Source organism: Dipodomys merriami, unplaced genomic scaffold (assembly GCF_024711535.1).
Source record: "Dipodomys merriami isolate MVZ:Mamm:240054 unplaced genomic scaffold, mDipMer1.0.p SCAF_18, whole genome shotgun sequence".
Classification (NCBI taxonomy): Eukaryota; Metazoa; Chordata; class Mammalia; order Rodentia; family Heteromyidae; genus Dipodomys; species Dipodomys merriami.
The window spans coordinates 18,561,818-18,580,542 of record NW_027203159.1 but is presented as its reverse complement, the minus strand read 5'-3'; positions in this window follow the sequence as shown (position 1 = coordinate 18,580,542).

Sequence of the window (18,725 nt, the reverse complement as noted above, 5' to 3'; positions counted from 1 at the left end):
TTTGGATATTTTCAAGTACGTTTTCAATTACCCTATCTATGCATTGGTCAATTGTATATAAATAATACATATTTGAGTAAACATAGGCCAAATTGAGCATATGTGTATGTTTCTACAGGTCCATATACAATTTATGGATACTGGTACTGTTTCCTCATTAAAGAGAAGGGTTCGAGATCACTGTATCATTTTTTTTGATGCCAATCCAGGCAGGAGTGTCAAAAACCTTCTTATCTCCACTATCAAATGAGAATAGAAGAAGTGCTGTGGCTAAAATTGTAGAAGTCTAACCCTGTGCTAAATGATGCCCTTGTTTTTTCTCTTCTTCACCCAAATTAGGTAAATGTATATACCCAATGCATTGCACTAGTATTAAATACAGTGAAAATAGGGTTTATACCATGAGGGAGACAGAAACCAAAGGAAAAAAGAAATCACATAATTTATTACAAATACGTTAAAAACTATAGCAAGAAAGAAAAAATCCCACTCAAATTCCTATCTTTGAGTTTATTTCATTTAACATCTTTTTTTAAAGTAAGTTTTTATTGTGAAAATACTTTACAGAGTTGTTACAGTTACAGGAGGAAGATAATGAGTATTTTTCTTAACAACATTGTTGCCTCCTCCTTTAACTTTCCCTTGCCATCCCTTCTCGGTCTCCAGAACTACACTCCCCTGCTTAAATTATAAAGTTCATTTTTGACATAGCATATTTTTAAATAATTTTTATTGTGAAAATACTGTACAGAGGGGTTAAAATTAATTAGTATATTTCTTATCTAAAATTATTGCCGCCTCCTTTGTTTTTCCACTACCATCCCATCCTTCCCAACTCTTCAACTACACACCATCACCCCCCATCCTTAGCCCTGCCTAGATTGGAAAGTTGATTATTTCAGTATTGTACATACAATCGTTGCAATGGGTCAATCTATAATCTTAGTTAAGCATTTTGCTATTTCTCTTTCCCTTCATCTTATTTGACATTTGCTGCTTGTGCCACATATATACTAGTTGTTGCCAATAAAGGAAACTATGGGACCTATGTTTCTTTGGGCCTGGCTTACTTCCCTTCATATAATTTTTTCCAAGTTTTTCCATTCCTTAACAAATGGGGCGATGTAATTCTCTCTGATGGAGGCACAGAATTCCATTGTATATATACCACTTTCTTGATTCATTCATCTATTGAGGGGCATCTGGGTTGGTTCCATATCGTAGTTATGGTTAATAATGCTGCAATAAACATAGATGTACTTGTAATTTTACTGTGGCCTTTTTTGTGATCATGTGGGTAAATGCCAAAAGTGGGATTGCTGGGTCATAGTGTGGTTCTGTGTGGAGTCTTTAAAGGAAACTCCATACTGGTTTCCAAAATGGCTGAACAACATTACACTCGCACCATGAATGCAATAGGATTCCCTTCTGGCCACATCCCCTCAAGCGTCTGTTTTTATTAGAGTTCTTCATTATAGCCATTGTAATGGGTGAGGGGGAATTTCAATGTTGCTTTGATTTTCATTTCTTTTATGGCTAGAGAGGTTGAGCATATCTTCATGTGTCTATTTGCCATTATGATTTCCCATACAGAGAAGTTTTTCTTTCTGGCTTTAGCCCACTTTTTTATTGGGCAGTGGTTTCTTTGAGAATTTGTTGTTGGGAATTAATTTCTACAATTTCAAGTATATTTTATATATGAGACCCTTATCCATTGTATGGCTAGTGAGGATCTTTTCCCAATGTTTGGGCTTTCTAATTGATCTTGCCAGGTATGTTATTTGCCTTGCAGAAGCACTGCAGCTTCATGCAATCCCATTTTCCAAATTTTCTTTGATTTGTTGTATTTCTGAGTCTCTATTAAGAAAATTTGTGTCTGGGCCAAGGAGACCAAAGTTTTCTCCTATTACAACGTGTAACATTCATGGTGTCTGCTTTTACTCCAAGGTCTTTTATCCATTTGGAGTTGATTTTGTTGTAGTGTGATATTTAAGGATCTAGCTGTAGTTTTCTACAGGTGATTAACCAATTTTTCCAGAAACATTTACTGAAAAGTTTGTCCTTCCATTATAGTTTATTTAGATTCTGTATAAAAGATTATGTGGTTATAGGTCTGTGGGTTGATTTTTGGGTTGTAAATTCTATTCAATTGGTCCTGAGGTCTCTTCTTGTGCCAGTATCAAGCTGTTTTGATTACTATGTGTTTTTAGTAGAGTTTCAAATTTGGTATTGGTATTCCTTCAGCATTGTTCTCTCTGTTAACACTTATTTGTGCTATTCAGGGTCTTTTATTGTTCTGTATAAAATTTTAGATTGTTTCTTGTATTTCCTTGAAGAATGGGGTTGGAATATTGATAGATATCGCATTGAATTTGCAGATAGCTTTGGGAAGTATTGCCATTTCCAAGATGTTTATCCTTCCAACCCGTGAATATGGGAGGTTTTTCTACATTCTAAGTCCTGTTTTGATTTTCTTTTTCAGACTTTGAAAGTTTTAATCACAGAGTTCTTTCACTTCTTTGGTTAATTCCTAGGTATTTTAATTTTTGTGGGGCTATTATTAATGGAGTTGCTTTCCTTATTTCTGCTGCTCTCTTCTCATTGTTGGCATACAGGAAACTCATTGATACTTTGAAGGTCAATTTTATGACCTGCTACTCTGCCAAAGTTTTGAATCAGCGTGAGTAATTTGGGAGCAGAATCCATGGGATTTTTTAAAAATAAGATAATGTCCTCTGCAAAGAGGGAGAGTTTTACTTCATTTTATACTATTTGAATCCCCTTTATATTTGCATCTTGTCTTATTGCTGTGGTTCTGCAATCTAGTTCAGAAATGATCCTGGTTTTTTTATAAAGTTGGTTTAAGTTGAAATCAAATGAGAGAAGAACCAATATATTTGTTATTGCAAAGATATATATGTACATATATACATATGTATGTATGTATGTATATACACATATGCATATATATACATATGTATATACATATATAGAGAGATGTGAGGAGGGGTTACACTTACATGGCAAGGAAATGATTCCACTTTCTATCAAGCATTGTTAACCCTCTGTGTTTAACCCCTACCATCTCCCTCCAATTTCTTCCTCTTCCCCCACCTGACAAAGTTGTAAATTTCCTTTTCAAGTTAGCATCTTGTACATCTCATTGTTACATTGGGTCCTCCTATATCCTTATTTCAGCATTTCTTTATTTCTCTTCCCTCCCCACATTAGAGCAGTGCTTCTTCAATGAAATTGTGTGCTCAGTTTTTGGTGAATTGATACTTAGAATTGTAATATCTTCCAGAAGGAGAAATGGCTTAACTAATATTTAATGATTTTCTGTATCTCTTTTGGATAATTTTAATTTGAAATCCATTTTATTGGATACTAGAATCTCAACTTCATTCTGTTTATGTGTGCTATTTTCTTGGTAGATTTGATTCCATCCTTTCACTTTCAGAATGGTTGTTCCTGTCATGAAAATCATCTTGGGACAGTGCCATCAAGGTTCTTCCTATGCTTCTTGGATTCTCTATGGGATGTTTCTTGCCATTTATTGTGCCATTGTCCTTTTCTATGTTTAATACATACTTAATTAACTTTTATAGAGATGGTTTAGTGGAGATATATTGTTTAAATTTTATTTCTTGGGGAAGGTTTTTATTTGACCCATCATTAAAAAAAGAGGTTTTCTAGGTACAGTATAGTTGGTGGGCAGTTGTTTGTCTTTATGGTGCCATATATTATTCCAGGCCCTTCTTTCTTTAATGATCTCTGCTGAGAAATCTGAAGTTAATATTATGATTGTTGACCCATTAAAGGTGATTGATCATTTCTCCTTGATGTCTTTAAGGATCCTTTCTTTGCTCTGAATTGATCCTGTGCAGAATATTATGTGACAGAGGAAAGGATGCAAAATTGGATCACCATATGGAACTCAATCAATGTAATACATCACATAAAGAAGAACAAGATAAGAACCATATAAATACCTCCAAACATGCAAAAAAAGAATTTGGCATGTCCAACTCCCCTTTATGAAGAAAGCAATGGAGAAACTATCTAGGGAACATTTCTCAATTCAAAAAAAGTTTGTTTATAACAAACCTAGAGCAAGTATTACACTTAATTGTGTAAAGTTAATGCCATATCTTCTAAAGTCTGGAGGAAAAAAGGGATGTCCACTTTCTCCATTCCTCTTCTATATCGCATTAGAAGGACTTCCTAGAGCAATTTGACAAGATGCAAATATAAAGGGAAGATGAAGTAACATTCTCCCTCTTTGCAGATGAAATGATCTTGTATTTAAAGCACCCACTGACTCCATTCTACTCTAGCTGAGTAGAATCTTTGGTGAAGTAGCAAACTTTCCCTCAAAAAATGGCTTTCTTTAATGTCAATAATGAAAACAGCAGAGCTGAAGTCAGGAAACAACTCTGCTTGTAATAGCCACAGAAAAAGTAAAATATCTAAGAATTAAAGAGATGAAGGATCCTTATGATGAAAAGTTTCAAAACCTGAAAAAGGAAATTAAAGGAGAACTAAAGAAGTGGAAACACTTCCCATGCTCCTGGATTTGGAAGATTAACATTGTGAAAATGACAATAATGCCAAAGACTATCTACAACTTCAATGCCTATTCATTCCAACCTCATTCTTCAATGGAATTGACGCCATCCAAAAATGCATATAGAAGTAGAAAAGATCCCAAGTCTCAAAAATATTCTTTACCAGAACAAAAGCACTGGAGGAATATAATACCAGACTCCAAACTCTATGACAAGTCCGTAGAAACAAAATAGCTTAATACTGCCACAAGAACAGATTTGAAGACCAATGGAATGGAACCGAAGAAACAGAAATGAAACCACAGAACTATAGCCACCTAATCTTCGATAAGGGAGCCAAAACCATCAAGTGGAAGATAGACATTCTCTTCAGTAAATATTGATGGAAAATTGTATAAACATTGTTGAAAACTAAAATTAGATCCTTATTTATCACCTTGCACCTGAATCAACTACAAATGGAACAATGACCTCCAAGGTAAAGCAGAATCCTTGAAAACACTGCAGGAAAAAACATGAGAAACACCAGCTCCTTGTCACAGTCTAAAATAGTCTTAATATAGACCCAGAAACACAACAAATAAGAGAGAAGTTGAACTAGTGACATTGCACCTAACTCTAGAGCTTCTGCATGGCCAAGTCTTAGCTAGCAAGATCAAGAGATAATACAAAAATTAGGAGAACATCTGTAGTAGTAGCTACAAACCAAACAAGGGCCTCATATCTAAATTATACTTAGAACTCAAAAGATTAATTCCTCCAAAAACAAATCCTCAAAGAAACAATCAGACCATCAGCAAGTGTGCTAAGACTTAAAAAGAACTACTCTGAACATGAAGTAAGAATTTCCAATAGATACAGGAAGAAACACTGAACTTTGCTGGCATAAAAAAACTAGCAAATCAAAATAATATTGAGATTCTACCTCACCACATTAGAATGTCTTGACCAGGAAAATAAATACCAGTTGCAGAAGAGAATGTGGCCATCATTGGTGACAGTGTAAACTGATTCAACCACTCTGGAAAGCAATATGCACATTTGTCAAAAGACTACACATAGAGATCCCCTGTGATTCAACAATCCCTCTTAGGCACATTTATCCAGTTGAAAACAAACAAGTCCATACTACAACTACCAGCACATCTATCTTTGTTGCAGCACTATTCACCCTGCCTAAGATATGAGAGCAAACAAAATACCTTCAGTACACAAGTGGATCAAGAAAATATGGTGAGTGTGTGTGTGTGTATACATATGTATGTATGTATGTATGTATGTATGTATGTATGTATGTATGTATGTGTTTATGCATTCTCTACTTCCTACAGAAAGAACGACATGCCCATTTGATAGGAAATTAAAAGAACTAGGGAAAAAATCATATTAAGTTAAGTAAAGTAATCTGAAATAAATTTAGGTTCCATGGTTTCCCTTATTTGCAGTAATTAGTATCCATATAGGATAATCATCTCAGATGAACTGAGAAGATCAAAGATTATGAACATATTTCTATATAAGATGTTGATTAGTGAAATGAATCCAAGAGATCAACATTTCTGTGTTGTTACTGTTTTTTAATTTGTTATGTCCTATGATATATCCCCCTTTGGCACCTTAAAGGATTTTTGTAAGCTGTATCTAGCATATACATTTGTCTAATCTAGGAAGTAGAAGGGGAATAACAAAGCACTGAAAAAAGGATGTAGGATGACCTATTGCAACAATGGTACCTCAGGAGAATATATTGGAGAAGAATTTGACCTCTTCGAATGCAGGAAAGGATGGGTGGGAAGAGTTTGGGAGTTGGAGAAGAGAGGGACTGTGAGACAACCATAAAGGAAGAGGTAACAATGATTAACTAAAATGTAGTATTGCCTTGCTCATGTATCTGTAATTCCTGTGTACAGGATCTTTACAAGAAAATAAGATTTAGAAAAAGAAAATATACTTAAGAACCAGTCCAATTCCTAAAAGGAGGTTTTCAGTGCAATACAATCCAAAAATAAGTAATTTCAGAAAGAAAGATGTACATGACAGCAGATTCATGAACAATGAAAGACTTTATGGAAAAAGCAAGTAGTAATTAATTAACCCAGTTGTAAAATTGATTCCTAAATATTTTATGGAAATGTATGCTATCATAAAATTTGGGTAGCATTTGCTTATGGCAAATCAATATTTTGAAAATATGCAGGTAATAGAGTTCTTAGCATTTCCCCTAAATGTATATTAGAAGATTGCAATTTATCTTTGACTCAAGATAGAAAAAATAACCAAAACAAATATTTCAACATTCTCAAAAAGACCAACTTTGAAAAGTAATTATTACATTTATTTTAAGCAAAAGGATATCATATATTTAGATTGTGCATCACTCTCTGAAAAAGACCGGTAGAGAGCTGCTTTCCTTGACGCCTATACATATATATATATATATATATATATATATATATATATATATATATATATATATATATATATCCCTTCTTCAAGGAAATATATTGTGGAAATCACATCATAATGACCCTGATGACTATCACTGGAAATTAAGCATAGCAAAGTACATTGGGAAGAAGTATTTGAACTTTTAATGTCGATGTTTATGTTTGAAATCATGTCTGTTATTACATTGACGCATTCATCACCTCATACTACAATGAATCAATCAAACAATATTTGGGTTCTGTTAGTTAATTGATTTTGATCCAAACCGACATACACAAAAGTACGGGTCTTCAAGTTTTAATCATCCCCAAATAGAAGAAAGACATGATATCAAAATACCAGAAAATATGTTTGATGAATGATCTCTCAATCTTCGGCCAAATTACATGATGGTTGTATTTGTTAAGTTTATAATGTTAGGAGAGGTAACTATGCCTTAGAAGTATCACCTGAAAGTGTTTCTCACAGCAGATTTAACTGTTGTTAGTTTGACTAGTATAGTAAATTACAAAATCCTCTTCATGTCTTCTGTGTTCAGACTTATTTGTTTTGTCCCTTACGAATGATAACCATAAAACGGATTGAATCTTCAAAATATCTGATTAATCTGTATGTGATAGAGGTAGCTTTATCACATATAACAATTTTGCGCTGTGAATTATTTGATCTCTTTAAGTTCTTTATCCGTTTACTAAAAAAAATATTGAAAGTATGAGCATGATGTAAGAGTCCATATATACAATATTCTTCTGGATGTTAGATTTTACTAATTCTTCAATGCTAAAACAAATTCAGTATGTTAAAGAACTATCAACGTTTTTTCTGTTCTCAAGTATGGAATTCGATTGATTTAGGCAGAAAAGTGAAAAGCAATTAAACTTTAATCAATTCTTAATGTTGACCTCATATTTATTGACACCAAAAATGCCTCCATTGCCTCCTGAAAATTTTGTCACATGCATTCTGATTTGAAATGAGAAGAGACACATCAGGAAATAAGAAGCAAATAAGGGGATTTTAAATTTAAAGCACCCTAAGGCAAAAAGAATATACGTAAGCCCCAAACCAAAACCAAAATCAAAATTAGATTCTTTGCTTCTATCACATTGAAAAGTCCACCCAAGAGAAGGGAGAGTTTATCAACACTAATATTGGTGTAATTCATTCAAGGGAAAAGAAAATAAAAGCAAGTAACTTAGCAATACATAGTTGAAAATGGGTTTCATACTTACAAGTACAAGTTTTCATCAATTTTGCATTGTACAACATTTCTTTGACGGGATGGGAAAGCGTGTTAGATGGGGAAACTTTCCAAGATCTGAAACAGACTGTGGAATATTTTCTAAAATTTGGGATTTCAGAAATTTCACCAGATAATATAATTTTATGCACTTCTAGGTCCAAGAGGGATTTTAAGAAATCACAATCTTAAAATATACAGCATATTTTTTTAAAGTTTTACTCTAAAGTTTTTGTACAGAGGGATTCCAGTTACATGAATAAGGTAATGAGCACAGTACTTTTTGGTCAATTTTATAGTTTCACTTGTTGATGTCCCACTATCCCTTCTCACCTCAACTTCTTCACTCCTCTGCATACCCCTTCTGAAGTAGTAAAGTTCATTTCTAATATACTGTCTTGTGGTTATTCTAGTTGCAATATGTCATGCTGTTCCTTAACTCAGGCATTTATTACACCCCTTCCCTTCCCCAGATCAGACAAATATATATACAGGATGTATGGTACCAAAATTTAGTACAATGTCAACAGGAGATATGCCATTGGGAAAAGATCAAACAAAGGAAACAACAGTAAAATAAAATCTCTGAGTATATTTAAAACAATAACTATAAAGACAGCTCTTTTGTCTTCATATTTTGAAGTTCATGTCACTTAGCATTATTTTATATGATCATATGTGCATCATTTTTCAGCTTTTCAGCTCATGTAATAAGATTATATTATATGTATATTATTATTGCAAATAAGGGAAACCATGGGAACTAAATTTCTTTGGGACAGGGTTACACAACTTAATATGATTTTCTTAACCAAAGGGATAGTGTCCTCCTGTCTGTTGGAAACATAGAATTGCTATCTCTATACATATGTATATACAAATGTATATATTTCCCATATTTTTTGATCCACTCATCTAACTCATCTATTGAAGTTCATTGGGGTTGGTTGTATTTCTTAGATATTGGTAATAATACTGAAATAAATGTAGTTGTGCTGGTAGCTTTACAAAGGGCTTGTTAGTGATCAAGTAGTTAAGTGCCCAAAAGTAGGATTGCTGAATCATAGGAGAGCTCTATGCATAATATTTAAGGAAACTTATACTGCTTTTCAGAATGTTTGAACAAGTTTACCATCCATCAACAGTACGGTAGGGTTCCTTTGGAGCCACATCTCCAGCCCAATAATCTGTCATTATTAGATTCTTTATTATAGCCATTCTAACTGGGATAAGGTGGAATATTGATATTGTTTTGATTTAGAATTTCTTTATGGCTAGAGAAATTGAGCATTACTTCAAGTGTCTATTGACTAATCTCATTTCCTCTTCAGAGAGGTAATTTCATTTTGGCATTAAAGTAATTATGAAGAACAATTGTCTGACTCCCTGAAAACAGGAAATGTGCCCTTTCAGAGTATTGTTCAGATTTATTGGATAAGAAATATAAAACTTTTCTAATCTTACTCATCATCTATTTATATATTAAAACTTAGTTTTATATAGGAGAAATGTTTCAAAATAAAGAGTACTTTTTGGACTGGAGCATCTTTTCCAAAGGAATAGGACAAAACAATATTTATATAATTTCTGTGAAAAAAAAACTTAACACATATTCTGTAATGAGGAAATAACTAACAAGGTTAATCATAGGGGTTGCTATAGATACCAGAACCTGTAAATAGTACTTTATTCATTACACTAAAATTCTTTTGTGAAGGATTGTCCTTTTGCAGTTTAGTCATTCCAGTTAAAACGTTCTGATTCATAAGAAGACATTATCACCTCCTGTGTGATTTTTTCTGCAATTATATAGTCACATTTAATTCAAATTATTGCTTGTGTTTAGAAAGAAAGCAGTTCGCTTTTTAGTCATTGTATATTTTCTTTTTCATTTCAAATAAGTAAATGATTTCCAGATGAAAACAGTATTTCTGTTGTGACAGTTCTGTATTGTTGTGACAGTACGTGATTTTGTCCCCAAATTTTGGGGCTAACATGTTCTTAACCATAATGTCCTGGAGAGATACAAATACTCATTTAAGTGCAAGATGGGATTTGAGTTCAGGCCCTAGGATAGCATATTTTACTTTGAGCAAGATATAAGAGAGTATATGGAAGACACCAATCTATTTCCATAAAGCAACATATTATAAAAAATTAATAATTACAACAAACGGATGTAAAGCCTCAAGGAGAAAATAAAATTATGCCCCTTTTTGACATGTTTTGTTCACTTCAATTCAATTGCAATAATCCATGAAACAGGATGGATAGGATTTTAAGAATTTGCACGTGCAAGGAACAAAGGTTTGAGCAAATTATTTGGTGTATAAACATGACTGAAAAACTTGTCATCATTGAAGAGAGATTTATGCATGATAAAATGCAAAACTGAAGGAGCTCTATTTACTAAACTCAGTCATTCTACGGGAAAGGACAATGCCATGTTACCAAGAAATGTTGACTACACCATCAGAGAGATAGTAAATCCAGCATAGTAAAAGGCCAACGTTTTATAGGAGTTGTGCTACAAATGAAACTTACCTCTAAGTTCCTCATTAGACTTTGGTTCCATCGAAATTAGTATATGATTATTAGTTCGATTCCATGGAACTAATTTTTGAATATTTTGAGGACACAGAGCCAAATTGACAGAAAGATATGCCCGATTGTATGCAACCAATGTCTCATACAGAAAAAAATATATTTGAACATTTTATATTCTGATGACTGAACTTTTATAATATTTCTAGATTATGGAAAACAGCATTAATTAAATGAAAATTATTCCACAAAATTATCAATATTCTACTGTATCCCAGTAAACCTATGAAGATTATTTTACCAGTATCATGTCATTTACTGACAATATACCATAGTCTTGCAACTTGATTAACAGGTAGGAAATATGACTTAACACGTTCTGATGAAAGATGTAAAGTAAAAGTATGAGGAAAGTGAGAAAATATTGAGGCTCATATTGTGAGATTTCTACTTCAGTTCCATAGGTAGAAAATATCTTCTGTTAAGTATGTAGTTGCTTGGAGTTATAATAAATACAGCAAAGTTTATAGGAAAATTAATTTGTCAAAAGCCAAACCACTGAATTTTAGAGAATCGGAGAACAATGTATGTTATTTAGATTGAAGACAGAAATGAAGAAAATAAACTAGTACATGCTACAAGATTGAAAATAAACTGAACCTATCATTAAATGTGACAATATGAATGAGTCTCACCAAGGAGAGCAAGTAACCTTACCCACTGAAGAAAGAAAGCTTACATCAAGCAGGTATGTCTACTGTTGTCCCTTGCTTCCAGTGTGCCTTCGGGATGTAGATCTACTTATTCTATTATTTACATAACCATATTTTTTATTTTGAAAATACCGTACATAGGGTTTACAATTACATGGGCAAGATAATGAGTATATTTCTTATCAAGCATTGTTGCCACCTCCTTTTTTCCCCTTCCCTTCCCTTCCCATCTCCCTACCCCCCATAACCATAATTTCTTTGTCAACATTACTGTTTGTTGAACACCACCCCACATGATGGCTCCCAGAAAGAACAAATTTCGAAAGCAAAGATACCACAGTATGCCCTAACTTTTCCCTTTTATACTTCCTGAGAATTGTGCTGTGGTTCAGTAGAATTGAACACTGGGTGGAATTCTTACCCTTTGTTACTCACATATAATAATGTCCTATTGCTTATGTCTATTTGCCCTTAACTACCCATCATCTAGGTTCAATTGGTACACTCGTTTCATGTGCACTTGCCTTTCTTTGTAATACCAGTGTTCGTATGAATCGAAATCATAAATTTGGACATTATATATTAGGTTTCAATCAGGGTGATTATAGGGCAGTAGAAGAACCTCCTCAAATGACCTCTCAAAATTCATGACTGCCTATTGAAACATGTACTCATGAAGAAACCTTTACTACTATCATATCAATTACCCGAATCTTACCATTCCAGCAGGCATTACTTCAGAGTTTGTTAAGGAGGACTTGAAGGATGAATGTGGAGATAGTGAGAGATAGTAAAACTTGTGATATAGTAATTTTTTCTAGCTGTCATGAATAAAAGTAAATACTTATAAATACTTATCTTCAAAAACTGAATATTAGTTGAGAAATATTTTACTGTATCACAGAGCCCAGCTTGGAGCCATTCTCAGGATTTATGCTTACTGAATTTCAATTGATTTTCTAGGCTGTTGTAGGGGGTGACAGCCTCTGTTTACCCAGTAGAAAGCCACTCCTGGGGGCGCATTTTCCTCTGCCTGGGCTGGGTGACTGTTTCCTGGGTGGAGTTGTGACTGGTAGGTCTGGGCAGATTCCTGTGACCTGCTAACTGACTCTCTTGTTTATTCCCAAGGCCTGAATTGGTGCTAGCAGCTCAGCCAGGCCTTTTACACTATTAAAGATGGAGATCTCCAGTAGTGGAGTTGGGGCTGGATGGCCATCCCTCTTCTTCTCCCTAAGAAATAGTGAGGAGTTCAAGCTTCTACTCACACCTCCGAAGTGTTGATTCGTGGGTCTTCTCTGATCTGCAATCTTCAGATGAAGATATCTGTTCCTTTTCCGTTCTTGCTGGTGTTGAGTAGAATTCACATGCCGGCTACCTCTGGCACATTTGTCCCGTACTCTTTTGTTGCAGGTATGGTGGCTATGGCCACTGTCACCACCCCTATGGCTGCCGGCAAGTGGTCAGATCTATCTCTTGCCTGGATTTTCCTCTCTGGCAAAACGCTCTGTACTGTTATAGCACACTTGGTGTAATTATCTGGCCTAGGATATTCACTGGAACACTAAAACTGCTTTCTATGCGAGATCTTGTTTAGCCTCCAGCGACTCCTCCCCCGTCTTCTTAACACTTCCCCAAATATTTTGTATTTAAATTTTTTGTTGTTCCTAAAAATAAAAAAGGTTGAAAAATATTCAGATGCCAGTGACTCTCACCTATAATCATAGCTACTCAGGAAGCTGAGATTTGAGGATCTCAGTTTGAAGCTAGCCTGAGTAGAAAAGACAATGAGATTTGTATCTCCAATTAACTCCTCAAAAACATCCAGAAGTTGTGCTAAAGATCAAGTGGCAGATCACTAGCCTTGAACAAAATGGGCTCAGTGACTGTGCACAGGCCTTGAATTGACATCTCTTGGCAGGCAAATATCAAAAATAAAACCCCAACAGATATCTAAAAATAGTCATAAAATTATTAAATATTTAATAAAATCATATTTTAAGATCATTTTTGAATTTCTTATCACATACCAGACTTTATGCTCATACCACTCAGATTCCTCAAAAAGTTGTTAGTTTGTGAGAAATAAGATAATCCTGTGAAATATAAGGAGTTTTCAATATATATGAAATGTATTTTGTGTAAATTTTATGGGTACTTTTGTTTTGGAAGCTTTTGGGAAGAATTAATAAAACATTAGTAAACTATTCATGTAAGAAGTAGCCAAGTGCCACAATGTTAGCCTTGAATATGTAACCTAAAGTTTTAAGAAGGTTGAGACAGGGGACTAGGGGCATGTTATTAATTTGAAGATAGATAATAAATAAACATAAGAAGTCAAGGTCATGTATTAGACCAAGTCTTGGCAAAATATCCAGATTGACAAGTAATTAAGAGGAAGTTGGAGACAGAGGCAGGTAGAAGTCTGGCAAGAACATAATATAAATAAAAGTGTGACTCTGTAGCCAGACATAACAAGTTGAACAGAGGTCCCTTAGATCATAATCAAAATGAGAGAAGGAACACTCTCATTAGGATCTATCACCCTACATTATAGAGAAAAGTTAGTGAGTGTAACAATTAGAGAAAGAATGAAAAGGCAAAAGAAATCACCGCAGGATTATTGAAAACTCTAGGCCAAAAGTGGGGGGACAGAAAAAGGAAAAGAAACTCCATTAAACTGATTGCTTACACATGTATATTTTATAGTGTTTGTGAAGAATAAAGAGAAAGTGAAGAAGAGCATAGTTATGTACTTTAATAAGAGGACTCATCAGCCCCTTACAATATTTTACACTTTGAAATTGACAAAATGTTTGCTGAAGCCAGGTCTCTCTTCTAATTTAGTAAATATCACATAGTGGCAAGTCTTTTTTAGGAGGCATTTTGACCCTGTTTAGAACAGATGAAAATTCGTTATGAAATGATAAAACATATGAGAAAGTATATGTATTTGTTTCCATTTACTACAATTAACAAATGTCTGACCCAGTTTGAAAAAGTCAAATACATTAACATAGTGTGATCTCCAAAAGCACAGATGTAAATTGAGTTTCATACTAGTATTTATCTAATAATAGAGGAGTTCATGACTGAGAGTTCTCTTTTTAAAATTTTTAAGAATTTTACTGTCTTCAGAATTTTTTCTTTGTATTCCACATAATCTGTTTGAAACATGCAGAATTCCCCATCCAATATGTAGAAAGTTTACAATGTCAGGTACATACATGGAGTCAATAATGCACAGCTCATATTCATTGTTCTGATAAGTGAGATTTAAATGTGATTGTCTTGGATTTAGTGTGATTGTGGTTGGCAGGTTTGATAAGGTGGATAATTTGTAAGAAGAGGAAAGCTGGAAATGGATAGTAAAAGGACAAACTGATATATATATATATATATATATATATATATATATATATATATATATACACATCCCTACTCTAGTGTCTATGGTATCCCAGTTCTGTTTTGCAGGTTTTGTAATAAATAATCAGAGCAAGGACAGAAATGTGGAGTAAGGAAGTTTTGGGCAAAGGGACAAAGATATATGGTAATGCCATTTGTTTATTTGCCCATTGAGGTACTATGAAATGGAATGTAGTGATTAAATGACATCACTTTTTCCTCCAGAATATTGAGTTATATTCAACTTTTATTAGAATAGTGGTTGACAGGAAATTTCAAATTGTTTACAGTCATTTGATATTATGTTGAAAATGAACTTTAAAAATTTCGTGAAGGGGGGTAAATTGTGGAGTTTAGTGGGAAGGGATTGTAGGGGAAAAATAAAGAAGAAGGCAAAATGCTTGAGAGGAAATGCACTAATTCCTTGCTAATATAACAGAAACCCCTCTATACAGTATTTTTACAATAAAAAACAATGAAAAAAGCTGATAAATAAGTTAGAAACAATCTCATTTATTAGCTTTTTTTGTATTTTTTATTGTAAAAATAGTGTACAGCTGGCCAATAAACTTTACAATCACTTTTCTGTTACTTCCACTTTTTCAGTCTAATACTGTGTCTCATCATTTGATGTACAGGATCTATGGTACTCCAAAATGCCATAGAATCTTTCACAAGAAGTCCTGAGTAGCATCTGCCATTTCAAATTCTTCTTTTCCAGCATAATGTTGACAATGAAATAATTTCAAGACTCTCCCATCAGTTCCTTATGAAAAATTGCAAAGATATATTTTCAATAATGAGTATTATGGCAAATAGTAAGATGAATGAAATTGATTGAACTTACATTTTATTATATGAAAACTGGTTTATATTTATGTAATCTGAATTTACAGAAAGGAATTGACAATATTATTGTGGCAAGATTTCACATCCGTCTCATGTCACTTTGAAAATGACTCAAAGGTATATATTTTTATCATTTTATCTCTTATTTTACTTAATCTTTCCAATTAATCTAAGGATGTTATTGTAACTCCTTTGGAAAACGAACAATTAATCTGACCTGACCTGATAATCCTCATATTATTCACCCATTGCCAACATATTGAGCAAATAATAAAACATCATAGTTACTTATTTGCTATCTAACAGCTTAGTAAGTTTTTAATAAAAGACTAATATTTATTATTTAGTTGTATCACAATGTTATGTGAATTTTAAATTAGATCTTAGTTATAACTCATATGCAATTTAACATTCTAAACTTGGTAAAATTTAAAAGCCAATATTCGGATTTAAACATTAAAAATAATTCACTTATGGCTTTCAATAATAGCATTCCTTCCTATTGATGTTGGGTTATAGATTTTCAGAAACATTCTTATTTTTGCTTATTTTTTTATATCTAATGTCCTTTGCCTAAGGTTAAGTCAAATATAGAAGGGCCCATGATACATGCATGAATATTCATTGGAACTTAAATAGAGATGCTGCTTCCTAAGTTTCATCCTGAAAATGGTTCAATTTTTCTTCTGATATGATGACATCAACAAAGTCTCAAGCAAGGTGAATTTATTTATTTAGTTTTATTTTTTATTGTCCAAATATCGAACAGAAGGTTTACAATTACATGAGCAAAGTAATGAGTATATTATTTTATCAAGCAATGTTTCCTTTTCCTTTGTTTTACCTTCCCTTCCCTTCCCATCTCCACCTCCCACCCACTACAACCCTGCCCCCCCTTTGTATCCTCCAAAGTTGTAAAGTTCATTTTTCGACATAATGTCTTGTACATCTTATTGTTGCAATGGGTTCAACTGTATCCCTATTTAGACAAATTGTTTTTTCCCTTTCCCTCCACAAATTATACCAACATCAAATACAGTGAACATACGGATTATACGGTGAGGGGAAGGACATTTATTTGCATTTAAAAAGAAAATACAGTTTGTTATTGCCAGTGGACACCTCATGAAACATGAAAATGATATTTACAACAGAGGGTATTAGAGAAAAAAATGCTTTTTGTTACTATTTGTTTGTTTAAAGAATTTTTTATTGTAAAAATGCTGTAGAGAGTGGTTACAATTACATGAATGAATTAATGAGTATATGTCTTTTTAAGATTATTGGCTCCTCCTTTGTTTCCCAATCCAGTTCCTTCCCATTTACCCTGCCCCCATCCCTGCCCATCCCATCCATCTCTCCCCTCCTTCCTCTCCCCTTGCCAAAGTTATGAATATTGTTTTTGGACATATCATCTTGTATATCTCATTGTTGCAAAACGTCCACCTGCATCCTATTTAAACAGTTTGTTTACTCCCTTCCCCTCCACAAATTATACTAATATCAAATACAGTGCAAACAAAGGTTACACACTGGGGGAGGGACATACAAAGGAATAAAAAGTTCACAAGGACCTTACAAATAGAAAAAAGTAGCAAGCAAGAAAGAAAAACACTTGTGTCCTTACTTTAGGCTTTATTTTGATTAATATCATCTTATCTGAACTTTTCTGCTTGTTTCTGACATATACGTTATTGCAAATAAGCGAAACCATGGGATCTATGTTTATTTGGGCCTGGCTTACTTCACTTAATATAAATATTTCCAAGAAGAACATTTATTAATAGAGACCCAGAGACTGAACAAATCAAAGAAAGGTTGGAAAAATGGGACTGCATAAAGTGGCAGAGCTTCTGCATGGCAAAGGACATAGTTAGCAAGATTAATAAAAAGCCCATGGATTGGGAGAACTTTACTTGCCATAGAATGGACACGGGTCTCATACATACAATATACCTGGAACTCAAAATATTAAATTCCCCAAAACAAATCCTCAAAGAAACAACTTCCCAATAATAAGTTTGTTAAAGACTTACGGGGAAACTTACCTGAACAAGAAATGAGAATGGCCAATAAACACAGGAAGAAATGCTCAACTTCTCTTGCCATAAAAGAAATGTAATTCAAAACAACATTGAGATTCTACCTCACCCCAGTTAAAATGGATATAATCAAGAACTCTAATAACAACAGATACTGGAAGAGATGTGGACAGAAGCAAACACTACTACACTGTTGATGGGAGTGTAAATTTGTTCAATAACTTTGGAAAGTAGTATGGCACTTCCTCAAAATATCCACATCAAGATCCCCTAGGAACAAGCAATCCCACATTTGGGTATTTACCCAATGATCACAAATAGGTCTATATTAAAGATAGCAGCACAATTATGTTTATAGCAGCATTATTACCAAAGCTAAGATAGGTAACCCACGTACACGCCCCTCAGTAGATGAATGGATCAAGAAAATATTGTACATAGACACAGTGGAAATCGCCTTGATTAGAAAGAATAACATTGCCCTATCTTTTTGAAAATGAAAAGACTATTTCTGATATTATATAAGACATTTCCATACAGAAGGAACACTCAATGCCATATAACATTTCTGAAGTATTAGAAAATTGTAACTAAAATTAACATTTATTCCTTATTGCTTTTTCTCTTCATATAAGCTTATGTTAGAAAATTTGGTATTATTACATCCATTTTAGTAACTGCATACTCCACAATAATAAGATTATTTTTTGCAATTAAAATAACTTTCTCCACAATCATTCACAAAAAATCTTGCATTTTTCTACTATATATTAATTTGACTAAATTCAAATTTCATATAAATGTCTGATACAAAATAAAAGTAATTTTTGCTGTCAATAATTTATTTTTATCGTTGCCATTGCATCAGTTAGCAGTTTAACTATTTTGCTATGTACTAATATAATTTATAAAAATA